The sequence below is a fragment of the Megalops cyprinoides genome, chromosome 23 (assembly GCF_013368585.1).
Source record: "Megalops cyprinoides isolate fMegCyp1 chromosome 23, fMegCyp1.pri, whole genome shotgun sequence".
Classification (NCBI taxonomy): domain Eukaryota; kingdom Metazoa; phylum Chordata; class Actinopteri; order Elopiformes; family Megalopidae; genus Megalops; species Megalops cyprinoides.
The window spans coordinates 12,308,256-12,328,511 of NC_050605.1; the positions used below are offsets into that span (position 1 = coordinate 12,308,256).

Below are 20,256 nucleotides of genomic sequence, written 5' to 3' on the forward strand. Positions count from 1 at the left end.
CTTCAGCTACAATAAAACTATTCCACACAGAATGACAGAGGAAGTGTTAAAAAAAAACGTATTATAAATTATCCCAAATAATCTGTGATCCACAAATTATTCACCTTATCAGATCATAGCGCAAACAGCTGGAATTCATGTATTGTTTTAAAATTTTAATTACATTTTATAGTCCATTTGCCTCTTCACTTGGCTCAGACCTTTAAGTTTGGATGGGGTTATTATTGAAATAATCACAACTTCTGTGCTCCAGTGAAATTAATTCATCATTGACATGGGGTACAATGCTTTCAAAATAAAGAGGTACCGTGCCAAGTATGCTGAAATCTTTAATACTTTAGATTGCCTAATAAATCAAAATGCCAGAAATGAAAGAAAGTGTTAAAACAGTGAAGGCCGTGTGCGCACACATACTGAAAATGTTAATGAAATCTCCAGTTGAAGGGAAAAAAGTATATTTCAACTTTACATTGAACTTGACTTCATCCTACGGTTATATACCTCCAATCCAATATTTTTCAGAGGGCTGTTTGTACAAATGGTGTCATTCGCAGACACACGTCCATGGACCTCAGTGAAATGCAAAGATATAAGGCAGAGCATTTCACAGTGTGGCAGAAATTATGAAAATGGCACTTCTAAAGCAGTGCTTTACACAGAACACTTCTGAAGATTAACTATGGGCATGCCAAACAGACCTCCTTCACAATAAAAAGCTTCCTTTTGGCTCTGAAGGGAAGTCATAAAAACATTAATAACCCTTTCATAACCTGTGTATAATAGTAATAGTTTTTCTTTAGATAGAGGCATTTCAAAGTAATTCACAAGGAACTGCTTTAGGGAAAAATCACATTTTAAAAATCAGGAGGAAAAATTAAAGGGGATGAATAATACAGTGACTCTTTCACGTTCCACTTTCTAGGATTAACATTATGAAATTCTGGTATTTACCACACAATTGGTACAAGATTTAAAGAAAAAAAACATGAAAACACACCATCACAGTTTGATTCAGGATTTCAGTTGATAATAAATAATGGTTTGTGATATTCAGTCAATAACATTTTCATGTCTCACAGATTCAGTTAAACATTTTTCATTGTAGCCTCTGCTGATTAAGGTCTATTCATATTTAAATATTCTGTATGTGTCTGTGTGCATGAGCGTGTGTGTGTGTGTCTGTGTGTGTGCGTGCGTGTGTGTGTGTGCGCGCGCGTGTGTGCATGTGCGTGTGTGTATTTAACATATGACTTACTATGAATTTTCATAGGCAATTTTATCTCCACAAAGGAACATTTTGGAAACACACTCATCACAACTACATATTTTTCAGTGGTTAGTAATAAGAATTAGCAAATCTAAGGGACATGCTATCAGTTAACACTATCTACAGTCTCTTTTTTGCATTCCAGGAAATGGTGTGGATAAATAGTACTGATACCTCAACTACAAACACATAACGCTAGATTTAAAAAGATAAAATAGATTGAAAATGATATTGAGATATTAAAAATAATGGCAACTGAAGTACAGCATAGAGCAGGATGAAGTTTTTCATCAAGGAAAACTGTAATAAATTTTAACTACAGCAGGGCCACAGGGACAATCTACATTAAAATTAAAAAATAAAATAAAAATAAATAAAATAAAAAAAATGGGGAAAAAAAAGAGGTCAAGCGGGGAGGCTGAGATTCCTATTTCTTCATAACGAGAGTGCGTACAGTACAAATGCAGGTAGGTAAGCCTGTGCGGCAGTGAGCCACAATACCCTCCTCTGGAGAATCTTTGTCTCTCTCCTGTAGGTGTGTTCCCCTCTTCAGTTCATCTCATATAATTAAAATTTCAGACATCAAGTGCTACCTTCATTGAGGAATGGATACAATAATGGGCGAGTAGTCAGTGACAAAATTTCAGCAGCGAGTGCTTCGCCTTTTGTTCACGTTTTCATTAATTTCTTTAATTTATTCAGCCCACCTAATCTGGGGTAATTGACCTATAAAAAAGGAGGCACCATTGTCTGGTCCCATCATTTCAACGAGGAGGCACATTTGAAGCAAGAGCTTTCAGAAATCTGTTTTGTTTCTTTTTATTTTTTTTTTCAAATCTATCTCTCTGACGATTTATCTGCCTCAAATGTATATTTCATTTTACAATTCATTGTTCTGATGCAATTATCTGTCGTGACACTTGCTCTTTGTGCTCTTATAGATTAAAATGCTTTGGAGATGGACTTCCTAACACTAACAAGAGGTGCTACAAGTTCTTTGGAGGAAGGTGAGTGAACGTAAAGTTAATGATCGAGGCAGACACAAACCTCAGCAGCGGAAGGATCCTGCCAAAGTAATACAGAGACATAGCTCATCATGACGGTTCCAGTTATTTCTAGCTGATTAGGGTCATTATGTTGGAGGCCTGATTTATGTTGTCATTCCCTCTCACCAGTCCTGCATCAATAGATCTTAATGAATTGGTAAATAAGGGTGAAGATTACACTTGACAACACCGAAACATTTCTCATTCATACTAGACAAGATTTATGTAACCAATTAGGGCATAACAGGAGAAATTGGTCAGAAGAAAAATAATCTTTCTAGAGGAAAATTACCCAAGTCTAACCCTCTACAAAATAGATAATGGGCAGTCTTTAACACTGGCTTAGTCGCAGACCAACCATGTAGTTTTTTCCCTCTTATTTTTTTTTAACTCCATTTAAAACTATCGTTTCTTTTTTTCTTTATTCCTCCAGTTCTGAAAATCATTTAAAATCCAGGAGCACTGCTGAACGGGCCGATGCTACAGAATGAAACGTTCAACAACGGAACAATGTGCAAGCCACAGATGATTCCAAACAGTCAAAATGATTTTTAAAAGCTCGCCGACAAAGGAACACCTTGAAGTGGCAACGTACGATTCGAGAGGGTTGTGAAGCAAAAAAAAAAAAAAAATTCCCCCGGATAGCATAACAACTAAAAATCAATCGCTTCTCCAAGACTTCACTTAATGTTTGATATGACTGTTGAGGAAATCATTTGCATTTTTTAATAGTCTCATATTTCAATTATTTAATTTTCAGTTTTACTGTTCTAGTAATCAGTTTGCACCCTTTTTGTCATAAAAAAAGATAAAAGTGCTGATCATCAATAGCAAACGACAGCCCGGAAAACCCACAGGGCTACTGGGAACAGAGGTGGAAAATTAAAGCGCACTGATACTGAAGTCGCCTAATTCAACTTGCTTCAAGCATATGCAAATGAGACTCCCCTGCTTAACTGCATCATTTATGTTGATAATAACGGCATCATCATTACAGGACTTAAATTAAATTACATCATAATTAGCATATCAAAGTGATTGGTTAAACTTTAAAACAAATACCCAATTCTGCTAATGAACAGTGTTAATTGGCTTGTACACCACAAATAAAACATCTAGGTAAATATGTGCTTTAGGAACAATTTTAAAATACATTGTTTTCGAAGGAAACAAACAAACAAAAAAAAAAAACACAAGTTCAAAACAGAATATTGCCGAGGGGATTTGTAAGCTGAAATTTAAAATATGTAGCATTTAATTTCATTGCACTAAAGAACCTATTATATTCCAGACTCTAGAGAACAATGTAAATTATCTGCTTTCAGAATAGAGTTGGGCCAATTCTCTATATCAACTAATCACAAAGCTCATTATGCATAGGCGTATTAAATTATGAAGAAGCAGCATTCCACATTCCAGCACAAATCCCTATGAAATGTTAATAATATGCCCACAATAGCCGAATACCATGCTATACCAGCCTTCATGAATAATGAAATAAACAAATTATCCACCCATCTTTGATAAAGATTATTAGTATTTCACCACATTTAATTTTACTGACCTCTTATATTGAAATGGGGATATGCTCTATAAAGTTATGGATCACTGCAAAATCTAAATAACTCCTTCAAATAAAGGCTCGCGCTAGTAAAACAGATATCTGCAACTCATTAATACTTTATTACCATTAGCTTATAAAAGAAACATAATAGCTGTCCTCTTTTTTATAACCACTAGACTGTAAAGTACTCTTAAAACATATTAGTTTCACTTCTTGACTTTAATTATCAGCGATTTGCTTATTAGCATGTGTACACTGCATCTGTTCCAAAGCTCTAGACACCTAATGTTAAAAAAAAATCCCAAACAAAAAGACAATCAACATGTACCTTTACATATGCACCATTGTTACTGTTGCCATTATTTGGAGTAATTAGCCATCTGATAAATGCAGTCCATTTACCATGCACAGCAAAAAAAAAAAAAACGTTCTCAGCCAGCAATAAAAAGTGACATTAACACGGACCGAAGATGAAAATGGATGGATAGAATTTTTGGGTTTATTACCTGAAGGTGAAGAGTGTCACTCTGGCCAGAGGAAAAAGCTGTTGGTGTTTGCAGTGAGAGCGTGCTCATGTCACTGGGAAAAGTGCTGCTATCTGTGTCATCACTCCAACTGTGTTTATAGTGGCTTGCATCATAAACAAGCTCTTCTCCCCTCGTAGCTTGTTCATGCATACTTAAATCACCTTGCCCATTAAAAGCGTCTCTCCTGACAATTATTCTATCATTTTCGGTTGTCATCGGGCAATTACTGCAGCCCCAGGACGGGCCCAATAGGATCTCAGGCTGGGAGACTGCCTTCTCAGGCAGACAGAGTGAAAAGTGCAGAAAATGGAAATTTATAGCCCAGACAGCCTGCCTTTTCTCCTGACATACTAGAAATAATTAGACTATCATACCAATCTGATGAAATATAATGCAATTATTTGAAAACACTACTTATCATTTCATTCCCATTTTTACTGCCTGAAATACATTACAGTTATTCTGTGGTCTCTGATCTGAAAACGACCTTCAAAATCGGACTCTTTTTCCTTTTTTTCTTTCTTTTTTTTTTAATTTTAAGCGTGCGGGCTACGCATGTTCGTACGGTCGGGACTTCTACCGGGGACGCGAGTTCAATCTCCTCTCGTGTCTGCTGCCTGAGCCTGCCAGATGACTTTCCCGTCTCCGTCCGCTCAAAATAAACATCTGCTGCTCGCTGCAGCACTCAGACAGCCGTACGCGCGCTCCCAACTCCCCGCCGCAGAAACTTGCATCCTGACTCACACCAAGGGGATTTACAAACACAGCGGGACCGGCTGCTCTCCACGGAAAAAAGCGGGAGGGGAACATCCAGTCATTCTCCCAAAAGAAAGGTATTTCTGCTCGTTTTTATTCCTCTCTCTCGCTCTCTCTCTGTGCAAAAAGGGGAGTCTGAATGACATTAGTAGCTAGAGCAAGCGGCAGATTGCGGTCTCTGAATGGCACTCTATGAATGACTAGAGTTCCTAGAAACAAGTAATCAGATTTGTCTAACCATTACAAAAAAGCAGCTATTACGCCACACAGCACAGACACAGAGACAAGCATTCTCTTCATGTTTCTCCATGAAGTACAAAAACAGAGAAAAAGTAACCTACCTTTTACACAATGACAGAGGAAACCAGTCCACAACGTAACAGTCATTTGAAGATATTCTTAGAAGCCTTAAAGCATTAATGTGCATCAAAAATATGCCACTGGTAGAAAACAGCATTAGAGAGGGGGAAAAAAAAACTCTGGAGCTAGCTAACTGTCAAAGCCATTATTAAGGAACTATTTCTAGCAGTATTTACACTGCAGAGAGCACACCTCTGCCCGATCACGTCCCAGACTGATGGCATTTTGCGCTGGTAATTAAAACAAATCAAGCAGCTCTCTGATTGTTTTGGCACCCAAGGACAATCATACACACAAAAAAAAATCAGCGTTTAATCGCCGGGGTCTGTCTCTGATGCGGCGACGTGAGGGGTGACAAAGGTTCAGGAATGAGCCGGCGTGCGCGCCACAGTCTCCCCAAACTAAGTGCTTCGATTTCTCAGGAAAACACCAGTCGCAATCCCTCAGCCCTCTTGTCAGCTTTCAAGTCTCTGATAAATATGCTTCGTGCTTCCCTTATTAGGGCAAGCTTGCAATAATATACTATGTGTCTGCTGACACTCAAAAAAGTATTGGAATGAAAAAAAAATAATAATAATAACAAGCAAACCAGACAAGCATTTCATGACCCCCCCAGCATCAGAGAAAACACAGGGAAAAAAAAAATCTTCAATTTACTTCAAGCCACTTAACAATGACAATTTGCCTTAACAGATGTTAATCACGTTGCACTCTTCTGAACACACAATTCCATCAATTACTAACCTTAATTAGAAGCACAGAGCCCCATCTCCTCTGCGTGCATTTTCTGAGGGTGATTCTTTAAGAGATTCGCCATACTGTAAACAATACACACTGGCTATTAAATGGAACATTTTCAGCTAATGGTGTTTGTCAATCCTTTGTGAAATTTTCAGCCTGCCACAGACGTTTTTTCTTAGCTGCTTCACAAAACAGGAATCAACTAGCAGGGAAGAAAGACTTTGTGTCCCCCAGGAAAAGAGTACAAAGCCAAGTCTGTACACAGCAGATGCAAAAGAAAGTCCATCTGCTACCAGCTCACAAAACCACATGGCGTTGGAAGATTTAATACTGTGGCTAGCCTGGCTGTGTTTGTGTAGACACCGCTGGAATAAAAGGAGGGAGCCTCCTGACTACAAAAGGATAAGTACAACTCGTCAGCTCCCAACACGTACACACAAATACAGAAATGCCTCTGTGTGTGTATGTGTGTGTGTGTGTGTGTTACATTTTAAATGTGTTTTGACTCAACACATAAACACAATGCATTTTTTTATTTACACATACACACTCATAGGAAGCATGCATACACACACACACACACAAGCATATATGTGCAGTATCATGGGAAAGAACTTTCCTCCTCTCCGAGTCCCACCCAAGGCAGACATGACAGATTTATTTAGTCAAAGATACAGCCACCAACTCAGGCTAAGGCCACTTGAATTCACAGCCTCCAAGCTATGTGCTGGCATGATTAAACAGGCTCTGACTAGGACATTATCGACCAGGTCCACTGGAGCATATTTCAACTGCATGATATCATTACCACGTAGAGATCTGGAATCAGAAACATTGCTGTCACTCTCTTCTTATTTGCCTGACTTTCACTTAGCTAAAGTTATGGGTCCTTGCATGTTGTGACAAACCCAGACACCAAACAAAGAGGCGGGGAAGTTACAAGGAGCAGCCACCTACAGCAGCTGTGCCTAATAGCTCCTAAAGCACACACTTTGGGTAAGTAATTACAGCAATTCTGCGTTTCACTTTCAATCCTCAGGGCTGTACTGTTCACACTGCAGTACCAGGCATTACTTGAGAGGCTTGTTGCATGTTTCTCAAATAAACACTGAGCCAGACATGAAATCAATTTACAGTAAGTATAAGGGTGGAAAACATACTATTATGCTTTCCTCTGTTGCAGGAAATGAGTTGCAATAAAATGAGTGACAGGAAAACAAGTTCAGGATTAAGAATACATCTAAACATGTAACCCATAAACATGTAACAAGACCTGTGCCATCAACAATGCATTTTTAACATCAGTTAATATTATTACCACCGTTTACAAATCTAAAAGACAGGCTACAGGGGCTGTTACTACATGGACTGAACGGCCTTTCTTGTATAATTTTCCTTGTCTTCAACCTATCATTTGATGAACTTTAATTTTTGAGCTGAAGTCATAAAGTCAAAGGGAAAGGGTGGAGTGGCCCAGCTCGGGCTCCAGCACATCAGCGAGACGCCTGCTCATCCGTTACTCCTGCTGATTTCTGGGCCTGTTTTTTTTTTTTTTTTCTGCAGGGCTTTGTACAGCCAAGGTCAATGAGGACAAACAATACCACCAGTGTCTCTGTGCAGAAGCAAAAAAAAGGAGGGGGGGTGGGGGGGGTGCAGGTTTCTGTCTGCAAGCAATGGTATAATTTCCATAGCAACCCTCTAACTATTAATTTTCAATTAAAGCAGACACAAAGCGGACAGCCCTGGGCCAGCAGACAGCGTCAAGAGCCCGTCTTCGCGTTTGCGCTCCTCCACGCCGCTCCGCGCGGCAGACCGGGGCTCCGCGGCTATTACCGCCTCCGCCACCAGGCTGTGTCAGCGCGTCGTCAGCGCGGGGGGACCGCCGAGCACGCGAGACGCGGAAACATATGGAGACGGAAAATACTTTTGTTTGACACGGATCTGCTGCTGAATGGGCGTCCGCCGCCTGACCCGGGAGGACGGAGGGGCCTGTAGTTTGTGTGCACTGACTGAGAGTTTTATTTGTTACGGCCGCGGCTGCGCCTGCCACGGGCGTCAAAGCTGTTCACTTTGTGTGGCGAGTTATCCACTCCACTGCACAGCTCCCCCCACCCCCCCACCCCCGTTCTCCCTCCCCCTGCAGGTCAGACAAAAGCAACAACCTCCACCGTGCTGTTAAATTTACTCTCAATAAAAATGAATATCAGAACAGACACTGCGGTCAGTGCTGTGCTTCTTGATCTCTTCTCACATGTGTGTCTTTCCTCAGACTTCCTAAATCCAATTCTCAAAAAAATGCAATATCTTGACATTAAAAATGCTAATGCCAGCACAAAGATAAAACACAATGCTTAATTACAGGTGAGCTGCGTGGTGTTCATGCATCACAGGGAAATTGACAGACAAGTTGTGACGTGTGTAACCTTCAGGGTCTGAATGCAAGATCCCAGTCTTCCAAAAAACACAATACACAACAGCTCTTACAAAAACACACACACACGCACAGACACACATACACATCACAGGTAAGTGACACCTCTGTCATTAATCTACTCCCCCCTCTGCCAATTATATTTTCAGCACAAGATCAATAGAACCCAAAATGGACAATTATAATGCACTGATTAAATAATAAGCTAATAAACATTTTGCAGACTGCACTTGAGTAGTATCCATGGCAACTTTCCTCTGCCATGCTCAGAAAGTGCCTAATGAAATCCCTATTAAGTAGCCTATGATGATGTCCAAATGCATTTGCATAGATCTTTTATTGGGTGCAAAGAAGCTGGATATAGAGGCGAAGCACAGTTTAATATTAGCAACAGCCATTAAATGTTCCTTAATCTCTCATGAATCACATGTGAAGCAGTTACTTTCCAAACTGAACAATGCTGCAAAAAAAAAAAAAAAAAAAAAAAACAGAAAACATATACATATACATTGGCAACAAAAACGTTACAGAACAACCCACTACAAACTCAAATTTGGTGTCCTGTGGTTATATATTGACAAAAACGTCAGCATAATGGAGGTAATGATTGTAGGCCGGTGTGCATTTCTGCGATTCCTACCCCAGTGGTCGCGCATGTGACTTCCACTCGTAGCCCTGGCTCAGCGCCCAACAGGACATCCCTGAATGAGTGTTTGCTTGGCTCAATATCAACAGACCAAATAAACCAATCACAGGGAACCACCCAACCCTGAGGTCCAGCTGGAAATAAACCAGCACAAATTCATAGCAAAATATCATCAAGCGCACACCACGAGGAGCCTCAGACAACACTCAGCAGTGTTACCCAGATCGTATCGCAGAACACATTTGAGGAGACCTTTTTCCTAAGAGGATTAAGCTATCCAGAAATCCGAGTCATCTACACAAATCCACACTACTATATATCTAATAAATGTTGAGTTAAGCACTGAATACACTGAACACAGTTCTCAAGGACAACATGGGGCTGTTAACAGCTCATTACACCGAATTTCACACAATTATGTAATGAAAATGGCTATAACTTATATCACATAAAGGATGTAAATGGTTACTCTACACGCAAACAACCTCTGTACGAGCACAGATGTGACATGCTGACAATCCCCTAAAAAGACACCTATACAGTACACAGTACTTTTCTATGAGTGAAAGTAAATCTCATTCTAGACTGTTTATTTATTTGTTTGTTTTCAATTCCCTAGAATATAGAGATAAAAAAGAAAAATATTTTTGGTCAGAGAGACCTGACCAAGACAGCATCTAAACAGTCATTGCAAAAATTAAAAAGAAAAAAAAACATAATGAGGAGATGAAATAATCAAGACTATGACAAAGAATTACACCACAAAGATGGCTGAATACAAACGCTGACCTGTTGCATATCTCAGCGAGAAACAGATGAGAAATGAGAAAGACCCCAGCCTACAGTGTATGTAGATACAGAGATGCATGACACTTTTGTTACAGGGACTTCATATAGCAGATTGCAGGCAAACAACTTCGGCAAACACTGGCCGCCTTACCTAATGCAGATAAGAACTAAAGTGCCCCACCTTAAAATGTCACTACATCAGATGAGTGAGTACTGTAGGCAAGATGATACTGTGCCACGCCTTCAATTCCTATGCTGAAGAGTAGGAAAATGCATAGGCAACAGGGAAACAAAATATCATGAAAACAAATCTGATTGGAGTTTGCATAATGTCTGTGGATGGTCTCGACTTCAACAGAATTTAAGTAATCATCATCATCATTATCATCATCATCATCATCATTATTATCATTATAGCTGTCTAAAGCCTCTGTTTTTCAAAGCTGACCACAGTTAAGAGGGCCCTGTAGTAATTTACTAACAATCACCTCTGGCAGTGCCCAGACTTCATTGACTGACTTAAAAAAAGGAAGTAAAAAAAAACAACTTCATCTGCAGGCACTGACCTATAATAATGATGCAGTTAATTTCAGCTGATGAGAACATGTACTCCAATGGGATGAATTTGATCAAGAAAATAACATTTGTTTATTGTAGACTACTAATACACCAGGACAAAATATCAGTTGCAATAAAAAGCCAAAAATGCATTGTATCTATTAATAACCTCAAGTTAAAAAACCTCAAGACATACAAGAGCACACAACATTTACAGATACCGAAAAGGTGTATTTAAGTTTCTATATGTGTAGATTCTCCGTGTCTCTAATGATACCCTCTCATTAAAAGGACCCTGAGTGCTGAAATACCAATTGGCAGGGAACTGAAGCACACAGTAGAGGAATATAAAAGTGAAGAAATGACAGAAGTCAACTGGTTCAAGCTGACCAGGCACTTGAAACAGAAAAAAGGGGTTTGTGATAGACACTCAAGGTTAAATTCCCTCCTGTGCTTTCCCTTAAATGTGCATTTCTTGCAAAATGTATTTGAATGAGGCTACTTGATAAAATCAAAGACTTGTCTGTGAGTAAATTTAAACAAGCATGCACATCTCACAGCAGTTTACCCATTATACAGCAGATTGGAGTAAGATGAAAGTGAACTGAATAAAAAAAGCACAGCTGGCATCTCCTTTCTGGAAAAATGAGACTATATTCTAGAACTTATGAAGACATAAAGAAAACACTGTAGCTCTGTAGCAGTTTTGTATATACATTCAATTTCTTGGAGTGAAAGCATTCTCAAAGATGCTGTGTTCCAGTATTGGGACAGTGAAACAGGGTAAAACAGTTACTTTTTTCTCAAGACTACACAAATCTGCCTAGTTTGTCATTAACACAACTGAACATGTACACATCCATGAGGATAAAGGACAGGAATGGGCACCAGGACTAGCTAATCAAACTGATGTAGCAGGTGATCTGCTCTAATCTCTGTTTAGCTGTGCAAGTACTGTCCTCTGTTAACAAGGACAATACTTCTGCAGCTAATATGATAGCATAGCTGTTGATACAATTTTACCTCAAGCTATTTGCAAGAGCATTCATAATCTGTTTCCAGTTGACTTGTGATTGGTAGGGATAAGCGTATGACATATTCATGGTTACCTTCCTCTATACATGTCTATACATCAGTTTACAGGCATTCCTAATGTCAATATTACTTTAAATTAGCAGTGGAAGTGATGCCACTTGTTGGACACCCATTCATATCTTTGTATATCATTCATCCATACTAATTAAACAAAACAAAACAAAAAATCCAGGAAATTATCCTCATCCTCAACAATAAACTCATTACGTGGAAATTTCAACTGAACACTTCTCCCTATAATTGCTAATTTGAACCTAATGTATCCAGCCACTAATTCAAAAAGGGTGGGAATACGAGTCACATCTGGACATAATTCACTCCTTTCTACATGGAACTGAGCCAAGTGGAAGCCACCTAAATAAAACAAAGAGGGAAAAAATGAGGCGAGTAGGAGGTTCGACATCTGAACTGGCAGTTCACACCCTTTATTCACTGTGTTCTCATCAGAACTGAAAGAAGGGCATGGGTGTTGAAGGTTAAAAAGCTAAAAATGCTTGCCGGGGTTATCGGTCCTCTGGCAGCTCTTCTGTAGAAGTATATGATAAACAAAAATGAATTACAACAGCAAATACCCATATGCCAAGCCCGAGGACCCACATCATTCTCAGGCCCAGCCAAGACCAGCTTTGCTTGGTCGGGTTTCATACAGTAATTAGCTCTCATTCAGGTGCTGTACACAGGCAACTACCGTTGGAACAGCTCCTCTGTCATGGTCCATTAAGGTATGGATTTAATCCTACAAAGGTAAATAAATTATAATGCAACAGGAATTCCATTCCAGTTTTTCTCATTTACACTGATGAGAGTTTACAGTTCTGTCATTTGTGGCACACTGAGGAAAAAAAAAGTCAATTTCCCTATATCTAAGCATGTGCCAAACTGCTATTTTAAGACTTCATATGAAAGTTACACATCCTACACACTGTACATGACATTCTCGGGATTCAGGCCCTTTGAGGGCCACAATGAAGAAGTAATGTGATTTTAGTTTAGCGGTGTCACTATGGTGTTAGATGTACATTGTACCGTACAATACAATGTGCCCAGTGCAAAAGAAGAGAAATGTTTCAATTTATTACCTTAAAACGACTGTATGGCAAATGAGATCAATGGAGTTATTTCTGAGCCAGACTGGTGGGCGAAAATTTTCAAGTTTGGTTCCTATGGTCATATACAGTCGATATAAAACTGTCCGTAATTCCGGTTTTCCTCATTCAGACGGAAAATGTGTTTTCCAAATGAAAATACTCTTAGGATAGGCTGTTTGAAGCGGTCCAACCCAGGAATATGAGATCAAATAAAGGGTGCTGTGGAGACTGAATGGAGAACTGAATTCACTTGCAAGTGGAGATATGTGTGTAATAAAATTACTATTTTTTATATCTTTCTAAACTGCAGGTTCTCCACTGGAGTGCTAAAGCTTTTACCAAGTCTGTTTAAATGATTCTTCCTTCACAAATAAAGTATCCAAATGATCTTTTTTAGTTCTAGGGGATGGTCCCGCATAGTCTCCAACCCTTGTGCTCTGCAATTTTCAAGGAATGAAGGAACACTTTTAGACATCGAGTTTGATAAAAGTTTCAGTCAGCTTACATTAATAATATTTTGGAACTAATAATAACTTAAAAATCCATATTCTAGCATGTCAAAATATTTGGGAATAATACATAGATATTGCTAGAGGGATTTCAGACAACTTCAAATGGATTCCATTCACCCTTTTCAGAGGGTGGGCTAATTCAGTTGGGTAGATTGGAAACCATCAGCAGCAATTGGCGATATGGCTAGACCCTTCAAAAAATATTTTTCAATATTAAAGTGAATAAAGTAAAAAGTGAAAAAAAAATACAAGAGGGTTTTAAAATACATTTACCCATTCTGTCTGTGGTGGGTTGAGCTAATCTATTCAGCACTGCTGTTGGTCATGGGTGCTGTAATCCAATGCGGTTTACAGTGACTGACAAGAACCCCCAACCAACACTGGCTTCACGGACCAAATTTAATGGTGAACACTGCCAATGTCCTTTTACTTCATGTTTTAGAACAGAGAAAAAGAATCATGTCAGTTTCTGTCTAATGCTAAGGTTTCAGAATTACCACTTTCACAGTGCAATATGCATTCATAATCTTATGGCCATGCACAGTCCATTAATGATTTATTATTTTGCAAATCTACAACAATATGTATTTATATTGTTGTGCCATTACATATTTCTTAGAGATTTAGTTTTCAAAGGTTCGGAGTTTGTAATACACGTAAACCATGAAGCTGACAAGTGAAACGAAGCTACAATGGCCCATACAGGCAGATAGAATTCAGCAAGAAAAATGACCTTAATTACCATTAAAGTAATACACCACTTTGGTTTAATTATTCAAAGTCTCAATATTTTGCTACAGGCCAAAGTTGAGTGGCTGAAACTGACAATAAAAAAATAATGTTCAGAAATTGATTTCTTTATAGAAGCCATTCACAATAACTATTAGGCGACTTTTTAGCCAAAGCTCACATCAGTATTTGCAAATGGACATTTGCAAACGAAGGAATACATTATAATTTTGTATACTGCCATTATTGAAGTTTCAATGAAAAGCCTTTAGAAAGTGAAATGAACCACTTATCAGTGTGCCTCCTTATTGCTTTAAAAGCAGTCCGTGTTCTGCAATTTGAGTGGCAAAAAAGCAGTCTGTTATGACATTGAAAACAGAACTGGATGTACACTTTCATGACACACAAATGGGTCTGTTGCTTGTACTGAAGAAAGAGGCATATTATAAACTGGGGTGACTCACAAAATATAATTGTTTATTCAAAACTAAAGAGAGTAAGGTGAACAACAGTGAACAGTCCTTATGAGAATAAAAGACAAATCCACTTCCCAAACTCAAATCATTGAAAAATTCCACAGCTGAAAGCATTTTATCCATTTAATTTATCAATAAAAAACACCCCCAAACAAGCCTTATTCTGTGAAGGCTTCTACAATTCTAATATATTTCAAGGTAATGCATCATGTACTAAAATGCATCATCACATACTGAAAGACACTACAGCATTATGTGCTGGAGATGGGTATTAGACATTTTGAAGGTTACTTTCTGTTTATTTGTTTACACAGTTAAATGTACTGCATTTCCATGGCGTCAAAATGAGTGGCATGCAGACTGAGTATCGTAGTCAAGCAAGTTCAACATTTTGAAAAAATGTTGCAAACTATGCTTTCACCTTACCAGGAGCCAGTAGTAATCAATTTTGTGATGGCGTGCAGCATGTGTATGAGCAAAAACGGTGCTTCACTTCAAAGAGGTAGCAGGGCAAAATGTTTCATTGCTATCTAAACAATAGGCAATGCTTCGTACCTGCAACCAAACAAGCCAACCGGGGCAATATTCCTGATTCACCAGAAGACCTAAAATGCCTCATCCTTTGCTGCTAAAATGTCTATGACTTTCAAGGAAGGTTTACAGATTGATGAACCTTGTTCGGTGGTGTTCCCTTGGCCATGCCAAGAGCAACGTAGAAACAGCTGTTTGCGTAGCTATAGAAACCCAAGCTGAAGAAAAAAATATCTAATTAAATTGTGTAAAGATACCCAAAATAACAAATTCGCATAGCTGTTCTACCTTGCATCCACCCTATCCAGGTAAGTGACTCATTTCTTTTGACCGTCTTTATAAATACTAATTATGATCACCGATTACTGCCACTAGTAATATACCCACTGATTGACCCTCCATTTTGTGACAAGATGATGCAATGGCTACACAAAATCTGTTTTGTTTCCTTGTTGTCGTGTACTAGTACACTGTCAGGAGGTTGCTCCACCCTCTCCTACTTCTGTATAGATCCTTCAGGCCTCTGTCCACAGACTCTTGCCCACAGACATTTGACAGCTTCTGTATTCCTGTTCTTGAAAGAGAACCTGTGATTTGTGTGCACCTTATTAATGCCTGACATTGAACTGAACATGTACAAACATAATGAAAATCCAAATGAACATCTGAAAGTTCTCCATATTGTAAAAGCTTTAATAATGTATATGAATATAATTTAAAAACACATGATCATGTTCTGGTTGTGAGTCATCAAAGTAGCCTTCAGTATATCATGATTTTAGACTTTTATGCTTCCTCAACCAATCAGAGATGAAACAATCTGTTTCATAACTCACTTTTTTCATGACTAGGCAATTATTCGTACATATCAGTTCTTGTCTGTTTCTGTATCCAAATTAACATTAGTCGATTTAAAAATAAGAACATAACAGCGGTTTAATGACAAGGCTAGGCCACTCAGTTCAGCTAGGCTCATCATTCTGCCTAGTTTTGCCTGGTCTTGAACACTGTGTGTCTGTGCTTCCACTGAGAATCCTAGTACGCTATTTAATGCATTTAGAATTTTCAGAGTGAAGCAAAAAAAAAAAAATTGTTCCCAGTGTCCTCACTTCTACTATAATAATGTTTACTTCTTTGGTAGAGCACTTTTCACTTTTCCAACTTCTAACTAGCAACAAGCTAGAGGACTATTTGGTGATTTAAACTGACACATTGACAATGAATATGATTCAAAGGAAATGATCATTATTTTCATAGCCTGAACATTACCAGTATCCTGTTAATCTTGTTAACTCAATCACATGGATATCTTTTGATTTTTTTTTAATAAAATGAGCACAGGAAAGATATCCCTTTCTGACAGTTTAAAAGCACCAACAAAAAAGGGAGACCTGCTGTGGCAGAAACCTTTCTGAAAACATCTGCCATTTACCTCCCAAAAACAGACAGCTGACTGTATTTCAAGCGCATAGCAGGACGGTTAGGTCATTCACTCTCTGTTTGGATACAGTGAGATTCAGTGACAAACATCCCTTTTGTTCAGACCCTTTCCCTTGTAGTAAAAAATACTAAAACACAAATTCTTAAATTAGGGTGATCAGAAATTGCATTCATAAAAAAGGGTGGGTGCTTTATGTGTAAAGGTGAACCTTTACTACCTGTCTGAAGTGTGTTTAACTAGTCTGCCAAAATAATTACACAGAAATTGTGTGTTAAACATTTCATTTTACAAGGATTTTTTTCCATTTTAACTGCAATGTGCAAATCTCTTCCCCATGTCATACTATCAATGGCACTTTACAATTAAAGCACCTGCACTTCACCTGAATCTGTCTATTTTTTAAGACACAATGAATGTCTTGGACCAATAAAAAAATTGTATTGGTCCCATGCAACTTCCAAGAGACGAGGTGAACTGTTGAGCACTCAACATTAAAGTCCACCTTTATTTTTCTTTCAAGCATCAAGCAGACAAAAGCACCCACTGCCTCTCAGGATTCTTTTTCTGTGACTTGTGTGTCATCAGACAGGTGAGTACAATGGGTTTACATGATACAAACAGTGCAAAATTAAATTAAAAAAATGAAGAGTGTGTTCCCGCCTGCCCCTTTCACAGACAGTTCTCAGAGGCTTGACTTCCCACCAAATAATGATAATGTGTTTTTGGGTTATGGGGCCCTCTTGAAGCAGTATGTGCTCTTACAAACAGAGGTGGTATAGTCAATGTTTTATGCCAGGAGAAACAGAAGAGCAAGGGCTTTGTGAGAAGAAAATGCATTCGATGTTTCCAACTGAAATGCCAGTATTAAGGCCACACTGACCAGCGTAAGGGGTTTAAAAAAATTAGGGAGGCACATCGTAACGAGAACCGTTCTACAATACCTGGCCACTTTCAAGACATGATCACAAATACAAAATTGAATGAAGTCATTGTTTTGTGACGTACTCATTTGTGTTCATTTTTACTCTGTTGAATTAATTTTCATAGCTTTTTACTTTGCACTTAATTTTCATGGCTTCAACATGTCAGTGCATCTGTGAATCACTCTTCTGAGGTGGGCCTAGAGATGATGCCCACACCCATGGGATGGATCCAATGGTTCAGTGCTGGCTAGTTAACTTACCACTTAATCATCCATTAAATCTGGTGAGATGCATTTCCTTTGCACAAAAATAAGCAGGGTGACATGTTTAGGCGAGACGTTCTTGGATCTCTTGCAGCATGAGTGGCTGTTGAGTGGAGAGGCTAAGGTATACAGCAACTTTTACAGAAGAGATCGTGCAAAGTATAGTGTCTGTTACTATTAACCAAAAAACTCTTCCTCTATTCCACTACTAGGTGAAAACATACTGCAGTCCAGAGAGACACACAACACAGGGTTGCAGTTCATTATATCATCATTCACCAGGTAGCTTGGAAATTACCTTGCTAGAGCAGTAAGTGAAACATGAGAGCCAGTTAGCAAGCTCCAACATCTGATGGAAAAATGTGTCTTTCTCTGTATAAAGCTAGGTCTCTACAGTTTCAAAGGAGGAAATAAATTTATTTGGAAAAGTGGACAGGATGGATTTCTACTATAGACTACTTACATACTATAAACTATAGACTACTATAGACTATTCAGGCCATGACTTTTTGTCCAGATAGCTAGCTAGCTAGCAAGTTTCACATCAGTTTATGTCGTTACACAAACCTCCAATGACTTTGCCGATACCAGATACAATACACTTCCAGTACAACAGCGATACCATCTGAAATGCAAACATACTTTAGGGATATTCACTTTATTTGAGGCAATTACCCTCCTTTCCAAACTTTACTGGAGTGATATTGTAAGCAAGCAGTCTAGGGTTTAACTTCAATTTACTAGGACTGATTGATTTATTAAACATGGGGGAAGGAAATGCCAGGAGGATGACGAGAGAAATTTCCATGTGATTGCTTACTTCCCACCGCTAATGCCATAACCATATAACCAGGAGTGACTGACAGATGCAGAGATGACTAAAAGAAATGCAAATGCCAAAATATATACAAATGAACAAAACAAAGGCTATGCAAATTACCACAACTAAAAGCTATGCAAATAGTAGATTGAAAACCATGTGAACCAGCACACATAAAGACATTTTGCAATTACTCTTTCAATTTCAGTCTTTGGTTTTTTTTTTTATTATTATTATTATTATTTGGGTACAAGTCAGCCACATTGCAAGGCAATGCAAATAAGCACATCACAAAGTAACATCCATTTGCAATTTCACTTTTGCAGTATTATTTTTTTTTTTGGCATAAATCAGCAAAAGTCTAGAGTTGTTCCTTTTCCCCCACACATGATCATATAAATACAGGGCCCACCATAGGTAACTGAACTTTTCACACCCTCAGAAAGTCACAGAATCAGGTGGTCTGTGGTTTCTGCAGCTGGTGTGAGGCACTAATGTGAGCTGGTGTCATAGGAAAAATATTCCACTCCCAGAGCCCTAAAAAAGAGTCAATCATTAATGAAATACAGGCTGTACCATGAGCTCATACCAAGTGTGGATTTCAACAGCCATCCTTAAAATCACTAAAAAGAATATCAAATATGAACACAAATCAAATCCCCTGCTTCCAGAACAGGAAAAAATAAAAAAGAATGTCTTTTCACATTTTCCTGGTGTGTTGCAAACAACCATTCACTGCTACTCAGAAACTGAGCAAGTCCACAATGAGAGCAGACTAAACAATCAGACTCGAGCCAAGGAAAATGCTAAGTAACTCCAGACACACGGTAACGTTACAGGATGTCTCACCCTAATTGCTGACTATCAAATCTCACAATGGAATCTGTCTATTTGGCGAATGCGTTCCAGCAATTTTCACGCTAAACTTATGTTTATAGGTGTCAACTTTTGACAACAGTAGATTTGATGGAAATCAATCAAGAAAAAAGACATCAACAAATGCTTTGATGTCATAATTTAAAAAAAATGTTTAGGTGTGTAATAATAACGTGATCCATAAAAACATAACACGTTTGAGAAGCTGCCATTACATTTAAAGGGAACAGCTGTTAAGGGCCCTGTAAACTAAGGAACCCTACTGTAGAATACTACTGAGCTGAACAAACATCCCCTAGATTCATATTACATTACATGAAAAGACATTAAATACCAAATTCATTATAACAACTTTTCCAGTACATTTGATATTATATGACATAAGATTCTATAGTATGGTATGGACTGAATATAGTTTAATATCAGCCATTTTTATACATTAATTATACTTCAAAAAGAGAAAAAAAAATCTGAAGGAGGCAAAAAATAAGATTTTTGGCTAAATGTTGTCTAAATTACTGCTGAAATATGTTACCTCAACAAATGCTGTATGTAATAAATGGCAGAGAGATATGTATTGTGGGGATAGCAGTGTGGAATGACTGGATTCAGGAGAGGAGCAGGGAAAGCACTGGGGGAGGAGCTGGGAAAGGCAGGGTCTGGGATGACTGTGTGAATGACTGTGACTGGTAGAAGAGAAGGGATTGACTGGGTTTGGGGAGGAGCAAAAATGACTGAAACTGGAGGAGGAGCAGGGATTGACTGGGTTTGGGGAGGAGTGAGAATGACTGTGACTCGAGCGGAGCAGTGGAGCAGT

The 20,256-nt window shown here is 38.5% G+C and overlaps 1 protein-coding gene across 7 annotated transcripts in view; it reads right to left on the reverse strand.

Moving 5' to 3' along the window:
* The window catches only part of LOC118770113 (forkhead box protein P2), a 129,366-nt gene that overhangs the window by 73,777 nt on the left and 35,333 nt on the right, over positions 1-20,256 (reverse strand). For 3 of the 7 annotated variants that reach the window (XM_036517551.1, XM_036517548.1, XM_036517553.1), the window contains exon 1: positions 6,265-6,739. The exons of 3 other annotated variants lie outside the window; for them this stretch is intronic. The gene's annotated coding sequence lies outside the window, so the exon portion shown is untranslated. Of the gene's footprint in view, positions 1-4,383; positions 4,819-6,264; positions 6,740-20,256 lie in introns of those variants that run through there. One more of the 7 variants, XM_036517549.1, reaches the window with a different exon arrangement.